This window comes from Primulina tabacum, unplaced genomic scaffold (genome assembly GCF_025594145.1).
Source record: "Primulina tabacum isolate GXHZ01 unplaced genomic scaffold, ASM2559414v2 Contig1085, whole genome shotgun sequence".
Taxonomy (NCBI): domain Eukaryota; kingdom Viridiplantae; phylum Streptophyta; class Magnoliopsida; order Lamiales; family Gesneriaceae; genus Primulina; species Primulina tabacum.
The window spans coordinates 1-14,973 of NW_027460088.1; the positions used below are offsets into that span (position 1 = coordinate 1).

At 45.1% G+C, this 14,973-nt stretch overlaps 16 non-coding genes and 1 pseudogene across 16 annotated transcripts; all 17 read right to left on the reverse strand.

Annotated features, from left to right (window-relative positions):
- Positions 1 to 1,943: 1,943 nt before the first annotated feature.
- LOC142535599 (5S ribosomal RNA) lies at positions 1,944 to 2,061 on the reverse strand. The gene has a single exon (XR_012817635.1). It is a non-coding gene; the product is annotated as a 5S ribosomal RNA (ribosomal RNA).
- A 681-nt stretch (positions 2,062 to 2,742) lies between these two features.
- Positions 2,743 to 2,863, reverse strand: LOC142535598 (5S ribosomal RNA). The gene has a single exon (XR_012817634.1). It is a non-coding gene; the product is annotated as a 5S ribosomal RNA (ribosomal RNA).
- Positions 2,864 to 3,550: 687 nt separating this feature from the next.
- Positions 3,551 to 3,669, reverse strand: LOC142535572 (5S ribosomal RNA). Its single transcript, XR_012817610.1, has one exon. It is a non-coding gene; the product is annotated as a 5S ribosomal RNA (ribosomal RNA).
- A 684-nt stretch (positions 3,670 to 4,353) lies between these two features.
- On the reverse strand, positions 4,354 to 4,472 carry LOC142535581 (5S ribosomal RNA). The gene has a single exon (XR_012817618.1). It is a non-coding gene; the product is annotated as a 5S ribosomal RNA (ribosomal RNA).
- Positions 4,473 to 5,155: 683 nt separating this feature from the next.
- On the reverse strand, positions 5,156 to 5,271 carry LOC142535600 (5S ribosomal RNA). The gene has a single exon (XR_012817636.1). It is a non-coding gene; the product is annotated as a 5S ribosomal RNA (ribosomal RNA).
- A 665-nt stretch (positions 5,272 to 5,936) lies between these two features.
- LOC142535593 (5S ribosomal RNA) lies at positions 5,937 to 6,054 on the reverse strand. Its single transcript, XR_012817630.1, has one exon. It is a non-coding gene; the product is annotated as a 5S ribosomal RNA (ribosomal RNA).
- A 684-nt stretch (positions 6,055 to 6,738) lies between these two features.
- LOC142535590 (5S ribosomal RNA) lies at positions 6,739 to 6,856 on the reverse strand. The gene has a single exon (XR_012817627.1). It is a non-coding gene; the product is annotated as a 5S ribosomal RNA (ribosomal RNA).
- A 680-nt stretch (positions 6,857 to 7,536) lies between these two features.
- Positions 7,537 to 7,655, reverse strand: LOC142535576 (5S ribosomal RNA). The gene has a single exon (XR_012817614.1). It is a non-coding gene; the product is annotated as a 5S ribosomal RNA (ribosomal RNA).
- A 683-nt stretch (positions 7,656 to 8,338) lies between these two features.
- On the reverse strand, positions 8,339 to 8,457 carry LOC142535584 (5S ribosomal RNA). The gene has a single exon (XR_012817621.1). It is a non-coding gene; the product is annotated as a 5S ribosomal RNA (ribosomal RNA).
- Positions 8,458 to 9,137: 680 nt separating this feature from the next.
- Positions 9,138 to 9,254, reverse strand: LOC142535591 (5S ribosomal RNA). Its single transcript, XR_012817628.1, has one exon. It is a non-coding gene; the product is annotated as a 5S ribosomal RNA (ribosomal RNA).
- A 680-nt stretch (positions 9,255 to 9,934) lies between these two features.
- Positions 9,935 to 10,053, reverse strand: LOC142535575 (5S ribosomal RNA). Its single transcript, XR_012817613.1, has one exon. It is a non-coding gene; the product is annotated as a 5S ribosomal RNA (ribosomal RNA).
- A 682-nt stretch (positions 10,054 to 10,735) lies between these two features.
- Positions 10,736 to 10,854, reverse strand: LOC142535595 (5S ribosomal RNA). The gene has a single exon (XR_012817632.1). It is a non-coding gene; the product is annotated as a 5S ribosomal RNA (ribosomal RNA).
- A 680-nt stretch (positions 10,855 to 11,534) lies between these two features.
- LOC142535607 (5S ribosomal RNA) lies at positions 11,535 to 11,653 on the reverse strand. Its single transcript, XR_012817638.1, has one exon. It is a non-coding gene; the product is annotated as a 5S ribosomal RNA (ribosomal RNA).
- A 683-nt stretch (positions 11,654 to 12,336) lies between these two features.
- On the reverse strand, positions 12,337 to 12,455 carry LOC142535608 (5S ribosomal RNA). Its single transcript, XR_012817639.1, has one exon. It is a non-coding gene; the product is annotated as a 5S ribosomal RNA (ribosomal RNA).
- A 676-nt stretch (positions 12,456 to 13,131) lies between these two features.
- On the reverse strand, positions 13,132 to 13,254 carry LOC142535603 (5S ribosomal RNA; annotated as a pseudogene).
- Positions 13,255 to 13,935: 681 nt separating this feature from the next.
- On the reverse strand, positions 13,936 to 14,051 carry LOC142535594 (5S ribosomal RNA). The gene has a single exon (XR_012817631.1). It is a non-coding gene; the product is annotated as a 5S ribosomal RNA (ribosomal RNA).
- Positions 14,052 to 14,716: 665 nt separating this feature from the next.
- LOC142535582 (5S ribosomal RNA) lies at positions 14,717 to 14,837 on the reverse strand. Its single transcript, XR_012817619.1, has one exon. It is a non-coding gene; the product is annotated as a 5S ribosomal RNA (ribosomal RNA).
- Between the last annotated feature and the right edge of the window lie 136 nt (positions 14,838 to 14,973).

Sequence of the window (14,973 nt, forward strand, 5' to 3'; positions counted from 1 at the left end):
AAATGTTCCCAGAAAATAGAAAAAAAAATAAAAGAAATAACGAATGTAAAGCTATTATTATGCTGGGATACGATAAAATGGAACCGAATCGAATTTCGAACTTCCTAAGCGGATTTCTCGAGGAAACGAAAGCTTAACAGAAGCAAAATCGCAATTAGAGGGTCTTAGAGAAGGAATTCGGCTAAATCTCGTCAGCTCATTGCGTAGTAATGAGTCTCGTCGTTTGCCCGTTTACAATCAAATTGCCTACAATTTTGTCCAAATCCGGCAGTGCCCGAGCTACTTTCATTTCACATGTCTTATCTGGTCCCGATCGAGATTCATGATTTGAGCCGAAAATCGTCTGTCAACAAGTAATCAAAAATAGAAAAAACACGAAAAGGGGTGCAACAGGACTTCCCAGGGGTCACCCATCCTAGTACTGCTTCGCCCAAGCACGCTTAACTTCGGAGTTCTGATGGATCCGTGCATTTGCTGGTATGATCGCACCCGACATTGAGGTGGATGTTATTCTTATATCCCTCGAGTAACGTGTGGAGCGGGCGGCGATGGACAACACCGGCACTGCTCTCGCCCAATCATAACCATGAAGTTAAGCGTTCTGGCGCGATGGCAGAGCTAGGATGGGTGACCTCCCTGGGAAGACCTCGTTCGCGACCGTTTACGTAAATTATGGATAAAACAGTCGAAATAATTGTTTTAATGAGTAACCGTCTCCGGAGTAATCTGCGTCATACCCTTCCGCACAGAACCGGCTCACGACAACAAAAATCGATTGTTCCCAGAAAATAGAAAAAAAATAAGAAGAGGAAATAACGAATGTAAAGCTTATTAATGCCTGGGATACGATAAAATGGAACCGGAATCGAATTTCGAACTTCCTAACGGATTTCTCGAGGAACGAAAGCTTAACAGAAGCGTAATCGCAAATTAGGGTCTTAGAGAAGGAATTCGGCTAAAATCTCGTCAGCTCATTGCGTATAATGAGTCTCGTCCGTTTGCCCGTTTACAATCAAATTAGCCTACAATTTTTGTCCAAATCCGGCAGTGCCCGACTAGCTCCTTTCATTTCACATGTCTTATCTGGTCCCGATCGAGATTCAGATGATTTGAGCCGAAAATCGTCTGTCAACAAGTAATCAAAAATAAAAAACACGAAAAAGGGTGCAACACAGGACTTCCCAGGGGTTCACCCATCCTATATGCTCCCAGCCACTTAACTTCGGAGTTCGATGGGATCCGGTGCTTAGTGCTGTATGATCGCACCCGACATGAGTGGGATGTTTATTCTTATATCCCTCGAGTACGTGTGAGCGGGCGGCGATGGACAACACGCGCACTGCTCTCGCCCAATCATAACCTGAAGTTAAGCGTTCTGCGCGATGGCAGAGCTAGGATGGGTGACCTCCCTAAAGACCTCGTGTCGCGACCGTTTACGTAAATTATGGATAAAACAGTCGAAATAATTGTTTTAATGAGTTAACCGTCTCCGGAGTAATCTGCGTCATACCCTTCCGCACAGAACCAGCTCACGACAAACAAAAATCGATAAATGGTTCCCAGAAAATAAAAAAAAATAAGAAGAAGGAAATAACTGAATGTAAAGCTATTATTATGCTAGGATACCGATAAAATGGAAACCGGAATCGAATTTCGAACTTCCTAAGCGATTTTCATCGAGGAAACAAAGCTTAGACCAGAAGCGGTAATCGCAATTAGAGGGTCTTAGAGAAGGATTCGGCTAAACATCTCGTCAGCTCATGCGTAGTAATGAGTCTCGTCCGTTTGCCTCGTTTACAATCAAATTAGCCTACAATTTTGTCCAAATCCGGCAGTGCCCGAGCTACTTTCATTTCACATGTCTTATCTGGTCCCGATCGAGATTCAGATGATTGAGCCGAAAATCGTCTGTCAACAAGTAATCAAAATAGAAAAACACGAAAAGGGTGCAACAACGAGACTTCCAGGGGGTCACCATCCTAGTACTGCTCTCGACCCAAGCACGCTTAACTTCGGAGTTCTGATGGGATCCGGTGCATTAGTGCTGGTATGATCGCACCCGACATTGAGTGGGATGTTTATTCTTATATCCCTCGAGTACGTGTGGAGCGGGCGGCGATGGACAACACGCGGCACTGCTCTCGCCCAATCATAACCATGAAGTTAAGCGTTTCTGGCGCGATGGCAGAGCTAGGGATGGGTGACCTCCCTGGGAAGACCTCGTGTCGCGACCGTTTACGTAAATTATGGATAAAACAGTCGAAATAATTGTTTTTAATGAGTTAACCGTCTCCGGAGTATCTGCGTCATACCCTTCCGCACAGAACCGGCTCACGACAACAAAAATCGATAAATGTTCCCAGAAAATAGAAAAAAAATAAGAAGAAGGAAATAACGAATGTAAAGCTATTATTATGCCTGGGATACGATAAAATGGAACGGGAATCGAATTTCGAACTTCCTAAGCGGATTTCTCGAGGAAACGAAAGCTTAACAGAAGCGGTAAATCGCAAATTAGAGGGTCTTAGAGAAGGAATTCGGCTAAAATCTCGTCAGCTTCATTGCGTAGTAATGAGTCTCGTCCGTTGCCCGTTTACAATCAATTAGCCTACAATTTTGTCCAACTCCGGCAGTGCCCGAGCTACTTTCATTTCACATGTCTTATCTGGTCCCGATCGAGATTCAGATGATTTGAGCCGAAAATCGTCTGTCAACAAGTATCAAAAATAGAAAAACACGAAAAAGGTGCAACACGAGGACGTCCCAGGGGGTCACCCATCCTAGTACTAGCTCTCGCCCAAGCACGCTTGAACTTCGGAGTTCTGATGGGATCCGGTGCATTAGTGCTGGTATGATCGCACCCGACATTGAGTGGGATGTTTATTCTTATATCCTCGAGTACGTGTGGAGCGGGCGGCGATTGGACAACACGCGGCACGTGCTCTCGCCCAATCATAACCAGGAAGTTAAGCGTTCTGGCGCGATGGCAGAGGCTAGGATGGGTGACCTCCCTGGGAAGACCTCGTGTCGCGACTCGTTTACGTAAATTATGGATAAAACAGTCGAAATAATTGTTTTTAATGAGTTAACCGTCTCCGGAGTAATCTGCGTCATACCCTTCCGCACAGAACCGGCTCACGACAACAAAAATCGATAAATGTTCCCAGAAAATAGAAAAAAAAATAAGAAGAAGGAAATAACGAATGTAAAGCTATTATTATGCCTGGGATACGATAAAATGGAACCGGAATCGAATTTCGAACTTCCTAAGCGGATTTCTCGAGGAAACGAAAGCTTAACAGAAGCGGTAAATCGCAAATTAGAGGGTCTTAGAGAAGGAATTCGGCTAAAATCTCGTCAGCTCATTGCGTAGTAATGAGTCTCGTCCGTTTGCCCGTTTACAATCAAATTAGCCTACAATTTTGTCCAAATCCGGCAGTGCCCGAGCTACTTTCATTTCACATGTCTTATCTGGTCCCGATCGAGATTCAGATGATTTGAGCCGAAAATCGTCTGTCAACAAGTAATCAAAAATAGAAAAACACGAAAAGGGGTGCAACACGAGGACTTCCCAGGGGGTCACCCATCCTAGTACTGCTCTCGCCCAAGCACGCTTAACTTCGGAGTTCTGATGGGATCCGGTGCATTAGTGCTGGTATGATCGCACCCGACATTGAGTGGGATGTTTATTCTTATATCCCTCGAGTACGTGTGGAGCGGGCGGCGATGGACAACACGCGGCACTGCTCTCGCCCAATCATAACCATCGAAGTTAAGCGTTCTGGCGCGATGGCAGAGCTAGGATGGGTACCTCCCTGGGAAGACCTCGTGTCGCGATCGTTTACGTAACTTATGGATAAAACAGTCGAAATAATTGTTTTAATGAGTTAACCGTCTCCGGAGTAATCTGCGTCATACCCTTCCGCACAGAACCGGCTCACGACAACAAAAATCGATAAATGTTCCCAGAAAATAGAAAAAAAAAATAAGAAGAAGGAAATAACGAATGTAAAGCTATTATTATGCCTGGGATACGATAAAATGGAACCGGAATCGAATTTCAAACTTCCTAAGCGGATTTCTCGAGGAAACGAAAGCTTAACAGAAGCGGTAAATCGCAAATTAGAGGGTCTTAGAGAAGGAATTCGGCTAAAATCTCGTCAGCTCATTGCGTAGTAATGAGTCTCGTCCGTTTGCCCGTTTACAATCAAATTAGCCTACAATTTTGTCCAAATCCGGCAGTGCCCGAGCTACTTTCATTTCACATGGCTTATCTGGTCCCGATCGAGATTCAGATGATTTGAGCCGAAAATCGTCTGTCAACAAGTAATCAAAAATAGAAAAACACGAAAAAAGGTGCAACACGAGGACTTCCCAGGGGGTCACCCATCCTAGTACTGCTCTCGCCCAAGCACGCTTAACTTCGGAGTTCTGATGGGATCCGGTGCATTAGTGCTAGTAAGATCGCACCCGACATTGAGTGGGATGTTTATTCTTATATCCCTCGTGTACGTGTGGAGCGGGCGGCGATGGACAACACGCGGCACTGCTCTCGCCCAATCATAACCATGAAGTTAAGCGTTCTGGCGCGATGGCAGAGCTAGGATGGGTGACCTCCCTGGGAAGACCTCGTGTCGCGACCGTTTACGTAAATTATGGATAAAACAGTCGAAATAATTGTTTTAATGAGTTAACCGTCTCCGGAGTAATCTGCGTCATACCCTTCCGCACAGAACCGGCTCACGACAACAAAAATCGATAAATGTTCCCAGAAAATAGAAAAAAAAATAAGAAGAAGGAAATAACGAATGTAAAGCTATTATTATGCCTGGGATACGATAAAATGGAACCGGAATCGAATTTCGAACTTCCTAAGCGGATTTCTCGAGGAAACGAAAAGCTTAACAGAAGCGTTAAATCGCAAATTAGAGGGTCTTAGAGAAGGAATTCGGCTAAAATCTCGTCAGCTCATTGCGTAGTAATGAGTCTCGTCCGTTTGCCCGTTTACAATCAAATTAGCCTACAATTTTGTCCAAATCCGGCAGTGCCCGAGCTACTTTCATTTCACATGTCTTATCTGGTCCCGATCGAGATTCAGATGATTTGAGCCGAAAATCGTCTGTCAACAAGTAATAAAAATAGAAAAACACGAAAAAGGGTGCAACACGAGGACTTCCCAGGGGTCACCCATCCTAGTACTGCTCTCGCCCAAGCACGCTTAACTTCGGAGTTCTGATGGGATCCGTGCATTAGTGCTGTATGATCGCACCCGACATTGAGTGGGATGTTTATTCTTATATCCCTCGAGTACGTGTGGAGCGGGCGGCGATGGACAACACGCGGCACTGCTTCACCCAATCATAACCACGAAGTTAAGCGTTCTGGCGCGATGGCAGAGGTAGTATGGGTGACCTCCCTGGGAAGACCTCGTGGTCGCGATCGTTTACGTAAATTATGGATAAAACAGTCGAAATAATTGTTTTTAAATTAGTTAACCGTCTCCGGAGTAATCTGCGTCATACCCTTCCGCACAGAACCGGCTCACGACAACAAAATCGATAAATGTTCCCAGAAAATAGAAAAAAAAAATAAGAAGAAGGAAATAACGAATGTAAAGCTATTATTATGCCTGGGATACGATAAAATGGAACCGGAATCGAATTTCGAACTTCCTAAGCGGATTTCTCGAGGAAACGAAAGCTTAACAGAAGCGTTAAATCGCAAATTAGAGGGTCTTAGAGAAGGAATTCGGCTAAAATCTCGTCAGCTCATTGCGTAGTAATGAGTCTCGTCCGTTTGCCCACAATTTTGTCCAAATCCGGCAGTGCCCGAGCTACTTTCATTTCACATGTCTTATCTGGTCCCGATCGAGATTCAGATGATTTGAGCCGAAAATCGTCTGTCAACAAGTAATCAAAAATAGAAAAACACGAAAAAGGGTGCAACACGAGGACTTCCAGGGGGTCACCATCCTAGTACTTGCTCTCGCCCAAGCACGCTTAACTTCGGAGTTCTGATGGGATCCGGTGCATTAGTGCTGGTAAGATCGCACCCGACATTGAGTGGGATGTTTATTCTTATATCCCTCGAGTACGTGTGGAGCGGCGGCGATGGACAACACGCGGCACTGCTCTCGCCCAATCATAACCATGAAGTTAAGCGTTCTGGCGCGATGGCAGAGCTTAGGATGGGTGACCTCCCTGGGAAGACCTCGTGTCGCGACCGTTTACGTAAATTATGGATAAAACAGTCGAAATAATTGTTTTTAATGAGTTAACCGTCTCCGGAGTAATCTGCGTCATACCCTTCCGCACAGAACCGGCTCACGACAACAAAAATCGATAAATGTTCCCAGAAAATAGAAAAAAAAATAAGAAGAAGGAAATAACGAATGTAAAGCTATTATTATGCCTGGGATACGATAAAATGGAACCGGAATCGAATTTCGAACTTCCTAAGCGGATTTCTCGAGGAAACGAAAGCTTAACAGAAGCGGTAAATCGCAAATTAGAGGGTCTTAGAGAAGGAATTCGGCTAAAATCTCGTCAGCTCATTGCGTAGTAATGAGTCTCGTCCGTTTGCCCGTTTACAATCAAATTAGCCTACAATTTTGTCCAAATCCGGCAGTGCCCGAGCTACTTTCATTTCACATGTCTTATCTGGTCCCGATCGAGATTCAGATGATTTGAGCCGAAAATCGTCTGTCAACAAGTAATCAAAAATAGAAAAACACGAAAAAGGGTGCAACACGAGGACTTCCCAGGGGTCACCAATCCTAGTACTGCTCTCGCCCAAGCAGGCTTAACTTCAGAGTTCTGATGGGATCCGGTGCATTAGTGCTGGTATGATCGCACCCGACATTGAGTGGGATGTTTATTCTTATATCCCTCGAGTACGTGTGGAGCGGGCGGCGATGGACAACACGCGGCACTGCTCTCGCCCAATCATAACCATGAAGTTAAGCGTTCTGGCGCGATGGCAGAGCTAGGATGGGTGACCTCCCTGGGAAGACCTCGTGTCGCGACCGTTTACGTAAATTATGGATAAAACAGTCGAAATAATTGTTTTTAATGAGTTAACCGTCTCCGGAGTAATCTGCGTCATACCCTTCCGCACAGAACCGGCTCACGACAACAAAAATCGATAAATGTTCCAGAAAATAGAAAAAAAATAAGAAGAAGGAAATACGAATGTAAAGCTATTATTATGCCTGAGGATACGATAAATGGAACGGAATCGAATTTCGAACTTCCTAAGCGGATTTCTCGAGGAAACGAAAGCTTAACAGAAGCGGTAAATCGCAAATTAGAGGGTCTTAGAGAAGGAATTCGGCTAAAATCTCGTCAGCTCATTGCGTAGTAATGAGTCTCGTCCGTTTGCCCGTTTACAATCAAATTAGCCTACAATTTTGTCCAAATCCGGCAGTGCCCGAGCTACTTTCATTTCACATGTCTTATCTGGTCCCGATCGAGATTCAGATGATTTGAGCCGAAAATCGTCTGTCAACAAGTAATCAAAAATAGAAAAACACGAAAAAGGGTGCAACACGAGGACTTCCCAGGGGGTCACCCATCCTAGTACTGCTCTCGCCCAAGCACGCTTAACTTCGGAGTTCTGATGGGATCCGGTGCATTAGTGCTGGTATGATCGCACCGACATTGAGTGGGATGTTTATTCTTATATCCCTCGAGTACGTGTGGAGCGGGCGGCGATGGACAACACGCGGCACTGCTCTCGCCCAATCATAACCACGAAGTTAAGCGTTCTGGCGCGATGGCAGAGGCTAGGATGGGTGACCTCCCTGGGAAGACCTCGTGTCGCGATCGTTTACGTAAATTATGGATAAAACAGTCGAAATAATTGTTTTAATGAGTTAACCGTCTCCGGAGTAATCTGCGTCATACCCTTCCGCACAGAACCGGCTCACGACAACAAAAATCGATAAATGTTCCCAGAAAATAGAAAAAAAAATAAGAAGAAGGAAATAACGAATGTAAAGCTATTATTATGCCTGGGATACGATAAAATGGAACCGGAATCGAATTTCGAACTTCCTAAGCGGATTTCTCGAGGAAACGAAAGCTTAACAGAAGCGGTAAATCGCAAATTAGAGGGTCTTAGAGAAGGAATTCGGCTAAAATCTCGTCAGCTCATTGCGTAGTAATGAGTCTCGTCCGTTTGCCCGTTTACAATCAAATTAGCCTACAATTTTGTCCAAATCCGGCAGTGCCCGAGCTACTTTCATTTCACATGTCTTATCTGGTCCCGATCGAGATTCAGATGATTTGAGCCGAAAATCGTCTGTCAACAAGTAATCAAAAATAGAAAAACACGAAAAAGGGTGCAACACGAGGACTTCCCAGGGGGTCACCCATCCTAGTACTGCTCTCGCCCAAGCACGCTTAACTTCGGAGTTCTGATGGGATCCGGTGCATTAGTGCTGGTATGATCGCACCCGACATTGAGTGGGATGTTTATTCTTATATCCCTCGAGTACGTGTGGAGCGGGCGGCGATGGACAACACGCGGCACTGCTCTCGCCCAATCATAACCATGAAGTTAAGCGTTCTGGCGCGATGGCAGAGCTAGGATGGGTGACCTCCCTGGGAAGACCTCGTGTCGCGACCGTTTACGTAAATTATGGATAAAACAGTCGAAATAATTGTTTTTAATGAGTTAACCGTCTCCGGAGTAATCTGCGTCATACCCTTCCGCACAGAACCGGCTCACGACAACAAAAATCGATAAATGTTCCCAGAAAATAGAAAAAAAAATAAGAAGAAGAAATAACGAATGTAAAGCTATTATTATGCCTGGAATACGATAAAATTGAACCGGAATCGAATTTCGAACTTCCTAAGCGGATTTCTCGAGGAAACGAAAGCTTAACAGAAGCGTTAAATCGCAAATTAGAGGGTCTTAGAGAAGGAATTCGGCTAAATCTCGTCAGCTCATTGCGTAGTTATGAGTCTCGTCCGTTTGCCCGTTTACAATCAAATTAGCCTACAATTTTGTCCAAATCCGGCAGTGCCCAGCTACTTTCATTCACATGTCTTATCTGGTCCCGATCGAGATTCAGATGATTTGAGCCGAAAATCGTCTGTCAACAAGTAATCAAAAATAGAAAAACACGAAAAAGGGTGCAACACGAGGACTTCCCAGGGGGTCACCCATCCTAGTACTGCTCTCGCCCAAGCACGCTTAACTTCGGAGTTCTGATGGATCCGGTGCATTAGTGCTGTATGATCGCACCCGACATTGAGTGGGATGTTTATTCTTATATCCCTCGAGTACGTGTGGAGCGGGCGGCGATGGACAACACGCGGCACTGCTTTCGCCCAATCATAACCACGAAGTTAAGCGTTTCTGGCGCGATGGCAGAGTAGTATGGGTGACCTCCCTGGGAAGACCTCGTGTCGCGATCGTTTACGTAAATTATGATAAACAGTCGAAATAATGTTTTAAATTAGTTAACCGTCTCCGGAGTAATCTGCGTCATACCCTTCCGCACAGAACCGGCTCACGACAACAAAAATCGATAAATGTTCCCAGAAAATAGAAAAAAAATAAGAAGAAGGAAATAACGAATGTAAAGCTATTATTATGCCTGGGATACGATAAAATGGAACCGGAATCGAATTTCGAACTTCCTAAGCGGATTTCTCGAGGAAACGAAAGCTTAACAGAAGCGGTAAATCGCAAATTAGAGGGTCTTAGAGAAGGAATTCGGCTAAAATCTCGTCAGCTCATTGCGTAGTAATGAGTCTCGTCCGTTTGCCCGTTTACAATCAAATTAGCCTACAATTTTGTCCAAATCCGGCAGTGCCCGAGCTACTTTCATTTCACATGTCTTATCTGGTCCCGATCGAGATTCAGATGATTTGAGCCGAAAATCGTCTGTCAACAAGTAATCAAAAATAGAAAAACACGAAAAAAGGTGCAACACGAGGACTTCCCAGGGGGTCACCCATCCTAGTACTGCTCTCGCCCAAGCACGCTTAACTTCGGAGTTCTGATGGGATCCGGTGCATTAGTGCTGGTATGATCGCACCCGACATTGAGTGGGATGTTTATTCTTATATCCCTCGAGTACGTGTGGAGCGGGCGGCGATGGACAACACGCGGCACTGCTCTCGCCCAATCATAACCATGAAGTTAAGCGTTCTGGCGCGATGGCAGAGCTAGGATGGGTGACCTCCCTGGGAAGACCTCGTGTCGCGACGTTTACGTAAATTATGGATAAAACAGTCGAAATAATTGTTTTAATGAGTTAACCGTCTCCGGAGTAATCTGCGTCATACCCTTCCGCACAGAACCGGCTCACGACAACAAAAATCGATAAATGTTCCCAGAAAATAGAAAAAAAAATAAGAAGAAGGAAATAACGAATGTAAAGCTATTATTATGCCTGGGATACGATAAAATGGAACCGGAATCGAATTTCGAACTTCCTAAGCGGATTTCTCGAGGAAACGAAAGCTTAACAGAAGCGGTAAATCGCAAATTAGAGGGTCTTAGAGAAGGAATTCGGCTAAAATCTCGTCAGCTCATTGCGTAGTAATGAGTCTCGTCCGTTTGCCCGTTTACAATCAAATTAGCCTACAATTTTGTCCAAATCCGGCAGTGCCCGAGCTACTTTCATTTCACATGTCTTATCTGGTCCCGATCGAGATTCAGATGATTTGAGCCGAAAATCGTCTGTCAACAAGTAATCAAAAATAGAAAAACACGAAAAAGGGTGCAACACGAGGACTTCCCAGGGGGTCACCCATCCTAGTACTGCTCTCGCCCAAGCACGCTTAACTTCGGAGTTCTGATGGGATCCGGTGCATTAGTGCTGGTATGATCGCACCCGACATTGAGTGGGATGTTTATTCTTATATCCCTCGAGTACGTGTGGAGCGGGCGGCGATGGACAACACGCGGCACTGCTCTCGCCCAATCATAACCATGAAGTTAAGCGTTCTGGCGCGATGGCAGAGCTAGGATGGGTGACCTCCCTGGGAAGACCTCGTGTCGCGACCGTTTACGTAAATTATGGATAAAACAGTCGAAATAATTGTTTTAATGAGTTAACCGTCTCCGGAGTAATCTGCGTCATACCCTTCCGCACAGAACCGGCTCACGACAACAAAAATCGATAAATGTTCCCAGAAAATAGAAAAAAAATAAGAAGAAGGAAATAACGAATGTAAAGCTATTATTATGCCTGGGATACGATAAAATGGAACCGGAATCGAATTTCGAACTTCCTAAGCGGATTTCTCGAGGAAACGAAAGCTTAACAGAAGCGGTAAATCGCAAATTAGAGGGTCTTAGAGAAGGAATTCGGCTAAAATCTCGTCAGCTCATTGCGTAGTAATGAGTCTCGTCCGTTTGCCCGTTTACAATCAAATTAGCCTACAATTTTGTCCAAATCCGGCAGTGCCCGAGCTACTTTCATTTCACATGTTTATCTGGTCCCGATCGAGATTCAGATGATTTGAGCCGAAAATCGTCTGTCAACAAGTAATCAAAAATAGAAAAACACGAAAAGGGTGCAACACGAGGACTTCCCAGGGGGTCACCCATCCTAGTACTGCTCTCGCCCAAGCACGCTTAACTTCGGAGTTCTGATGGGATCCGGTGCATTAGTGCTGGTATGATCGCACCCGACATTGAGTGGGATGTTTATTCTTATATCCCTCGAGTACGTGTGGAGCGGGCGGCGATGGACAACACGCGGCACTGCTCTCGCCCAATCATAACCATGAAGTTAAGCGTTCTGGCGCGATGGCAGAGGTAGGATGGGTGACCTCCCTGGGAAGACCTCGTGTCGCGACCGTTACGTAATTATGGATAAAACAGTCGAAATAATTGTTTTTAATGAGTTAACCGTCTCCGGAGTAATCTGCGTCATACCCTTCCGCACAGAACCGGCTCACGACAACAAAAATCGATAAATGTTCCCAGAAAATAGAAAAAAAAATAAGAAGAAGGAAAATAACGAATGTAAAGCTATTATTATGCCTGGGATACGATAAAATGGAACCGGAATCGAATTTCGAACTTCCTAAGCGGATTTCTCGAGGAAACGAAAGCTTAACAGAAGCGGTAAATCGCAAATTAGAGGGTCTTAGAGAAGGAATTCGGCTTAAATCTCGTCAGCTCATTGCGTAGTAATGAGTCTCGTCCGTTTGCCCGTTTACAATCAAATTAGCCTACAATTTTGTCCAAATCCGGCAGTGCCCGAGCTACTTTCATTTCACATGTCTTATCTGGTCCCGATCGAGATTCAGATGATTTGAGCCGAAAATCGTCTGTCAACAAGTAATCAAAAATAGAAAAACACGAAAAAGGGTGCAACACGAGGACTTCCCAGGGGGTCACCCATCCTAGTACTGCTCTCGCCCAAGCACGCTTAACTTCGGAGTTCTGATGGGATCCGGTGCATTAGTGCTGGTATGATCGCACCCGACATTGAGTGGGATGTTTATTCTTATATCCCTCGAGTACGTGTGGAGCGGGCGGCGATGGACAACACGCGGCACTGCTCTCGCCCAATCATAACCATGAAGTTAAGCGTTCTGGCGCGATGGCAGAGCTAGGATGGGTGACCTCCCTGGGAAGACCTCGTGTCGCGACGTTTACGTAAATTATGGATAAAACAGTCGAAATAATTGTTTTTAATGAGTTAACCGTCTCCGGAGTAATCTGCGTCATACCCTTCCGCACAGAACCGGCTCACGACAACAAAAATCGATAAATGTTCCCAGAAAATAGAAAAAAAATAAGAAGAAGGAAATAACGAATGTAAAGCTATTATTATGCCTCGGATACGATAAAATGGAACCGGAATCGAATTTCGAACTTCCTAAGCGGATTTCTCGAGGAAACGAAAGCTTAACAGAAGCGGTAAATCGCAAATTAGAGGGTCTTAGAGAAGGAATTCGGCTAAAATCTCGTCAGCTCATTAATGAGTCTCGTCCGTTTGCCCGTTTACAATAAAATTAGCCTACAATTTTGTCCAAATCCGGCAGTGCCCGAGATACTTTCATTTCACATGTCTTATCCGGTCCGATCGAGATTCAGATGATTTGAGCCGAAAATCGTCTGTCAACAAGTAATCAAAAATAGAAAAACAAGAAAAAAGGTGTGCAACACGAGGACTTCCCAAGGGGGGTCACCCATCCTAGTACTGCTCTCGGCCCAAGCACGCTTAACTTCGGAGTTCTAATGGGATTCGGTTGCATTAGTGCTGGTATGATCGCACCCGACATTGAGTGGGATGTTATTCTTATATCCCTCGAGTACGTGTGGAGCGGGCGGCGATGGACAACACGCGGCACTGCTCTCGCCCAATCATAACCATGAAGTTAAGCGTTCTGGCGCGATGGCAGAGGTAGGATGGGTGACCTCCCTGGGAAGACCTCGTGTCGCGAACGTTTACGTAAATTATGGATAAAACAGTCGAAATAATTGTTTTTAATGAGTTAACCGTCTCCGGAGTAATCTGCGTCATACCCTTCCGCACAGAACCGGCTCACGACAACAAAAATCGATAAATGTTCCCAGAAAATAGAAAACAAAATAAGAAGAAGGAAATAACGAATGTAAAGCTATTATTATGCCTGGGATACGATAAAATGGAACCGGAATCGAATTTCGAACTTCCTAAGCGGATTTCTCGAGGAAACGAAAGCTTAACAGAAGCGGTTAAATCGCAAATTAGAGGGTCTTAGAGAAGGAATTCGGCTAAAATCTCGTCAGCTCATTGCGTAGTAATGAGTCTCGTCCGTTTGCCCGTTTACAATCAAATTAGCCTACAATTTTGTCCAAATCCGGCAGTGCCCGAGCTACTTTCATTTCACATGTCTTATCTGGTCCCGATCGAGATTCAGATGATTTGAGCCGAAAATCGTCTGTCAACAAGTAATCAAAAATAGAAAAACACAAAAGGTGCAACACGAGGACTTCCAGGGGTCACCCATCCTAGTACTGCTCTCGCCCAAGCACGCTTAACTTCGGAGTTCTGATGGATCCGGTGCATTAGTGCTGGTATGATCGCACCCGACATTGAGTGGGATGTTTATTCTTAATCCCTCGAGTACGTGTGGAGGCGGCGATGGACAACACGCGGCCTTCTCGCCCAATCATAACCACGAAGTTAAGCGTTCTGGCGCGATGGCAGAGGTAGGATGGGTGACCTCCCTGGAAGACCTCGTGTCGCGACCGTTTACGTAAATTATGGATAAAACAGTCGAAATAATTGTTTTTAATGAGTTAACCGTCTCCGGAGTAATCTGCGTCATACCCGCCACAGAACCGGCTCACGACAACAAAAATCGATAAATGTTCCCAGAAAATAGAAAAAAAATAAGAAGAAGAAATAACGAATGTAAAGCTATTATTTTGGGATACGATAAAATGGAACCGGAATCGAATTTCGAACTTCCTAAGCGGATTTCTCGAGGAAACGAAAGCTTAACAGAAGCGGTAAATCGCAAATTAGAGGGTCTTAGAGAAGGAATTCGGCTAAAATCTCGTCAGCTCATTGCGTAGTAATGAGTCTCGTCCGTTTGCCGTTTACAATCAAATTAGCCTACAATTTTGTCCAAATCCGGCAGTGCCCGAGCTACTTTCATTTCACATGTCTTATCTGGTCCCGATCGAGATTCAGATGATTTGAGCCGAAAATCGTCTGTCAACAAGTAATCAAAAATAGAAAAACACGAAAAGGGTGCAACACGAGGACTTCCCAGGGGGTCACCCATCCTAGTACTGCTCGCTCGCCCAAGCACGCTTAACTTCGGAGTTCTGATGGGATCCGGTGCATTAGTGCTGGTATGATCGCACCCGACATTGAGTGATGTTTATTCTTATATCCCTCGAGTACGTGTGGAGCGGGCGGCGATGGACAACACGGCACTGCTCTCGCCCAATCATAACCATGAAGTTAAGCGTTCTGGCGCGATGGCAGAGGTAGGATGGGTG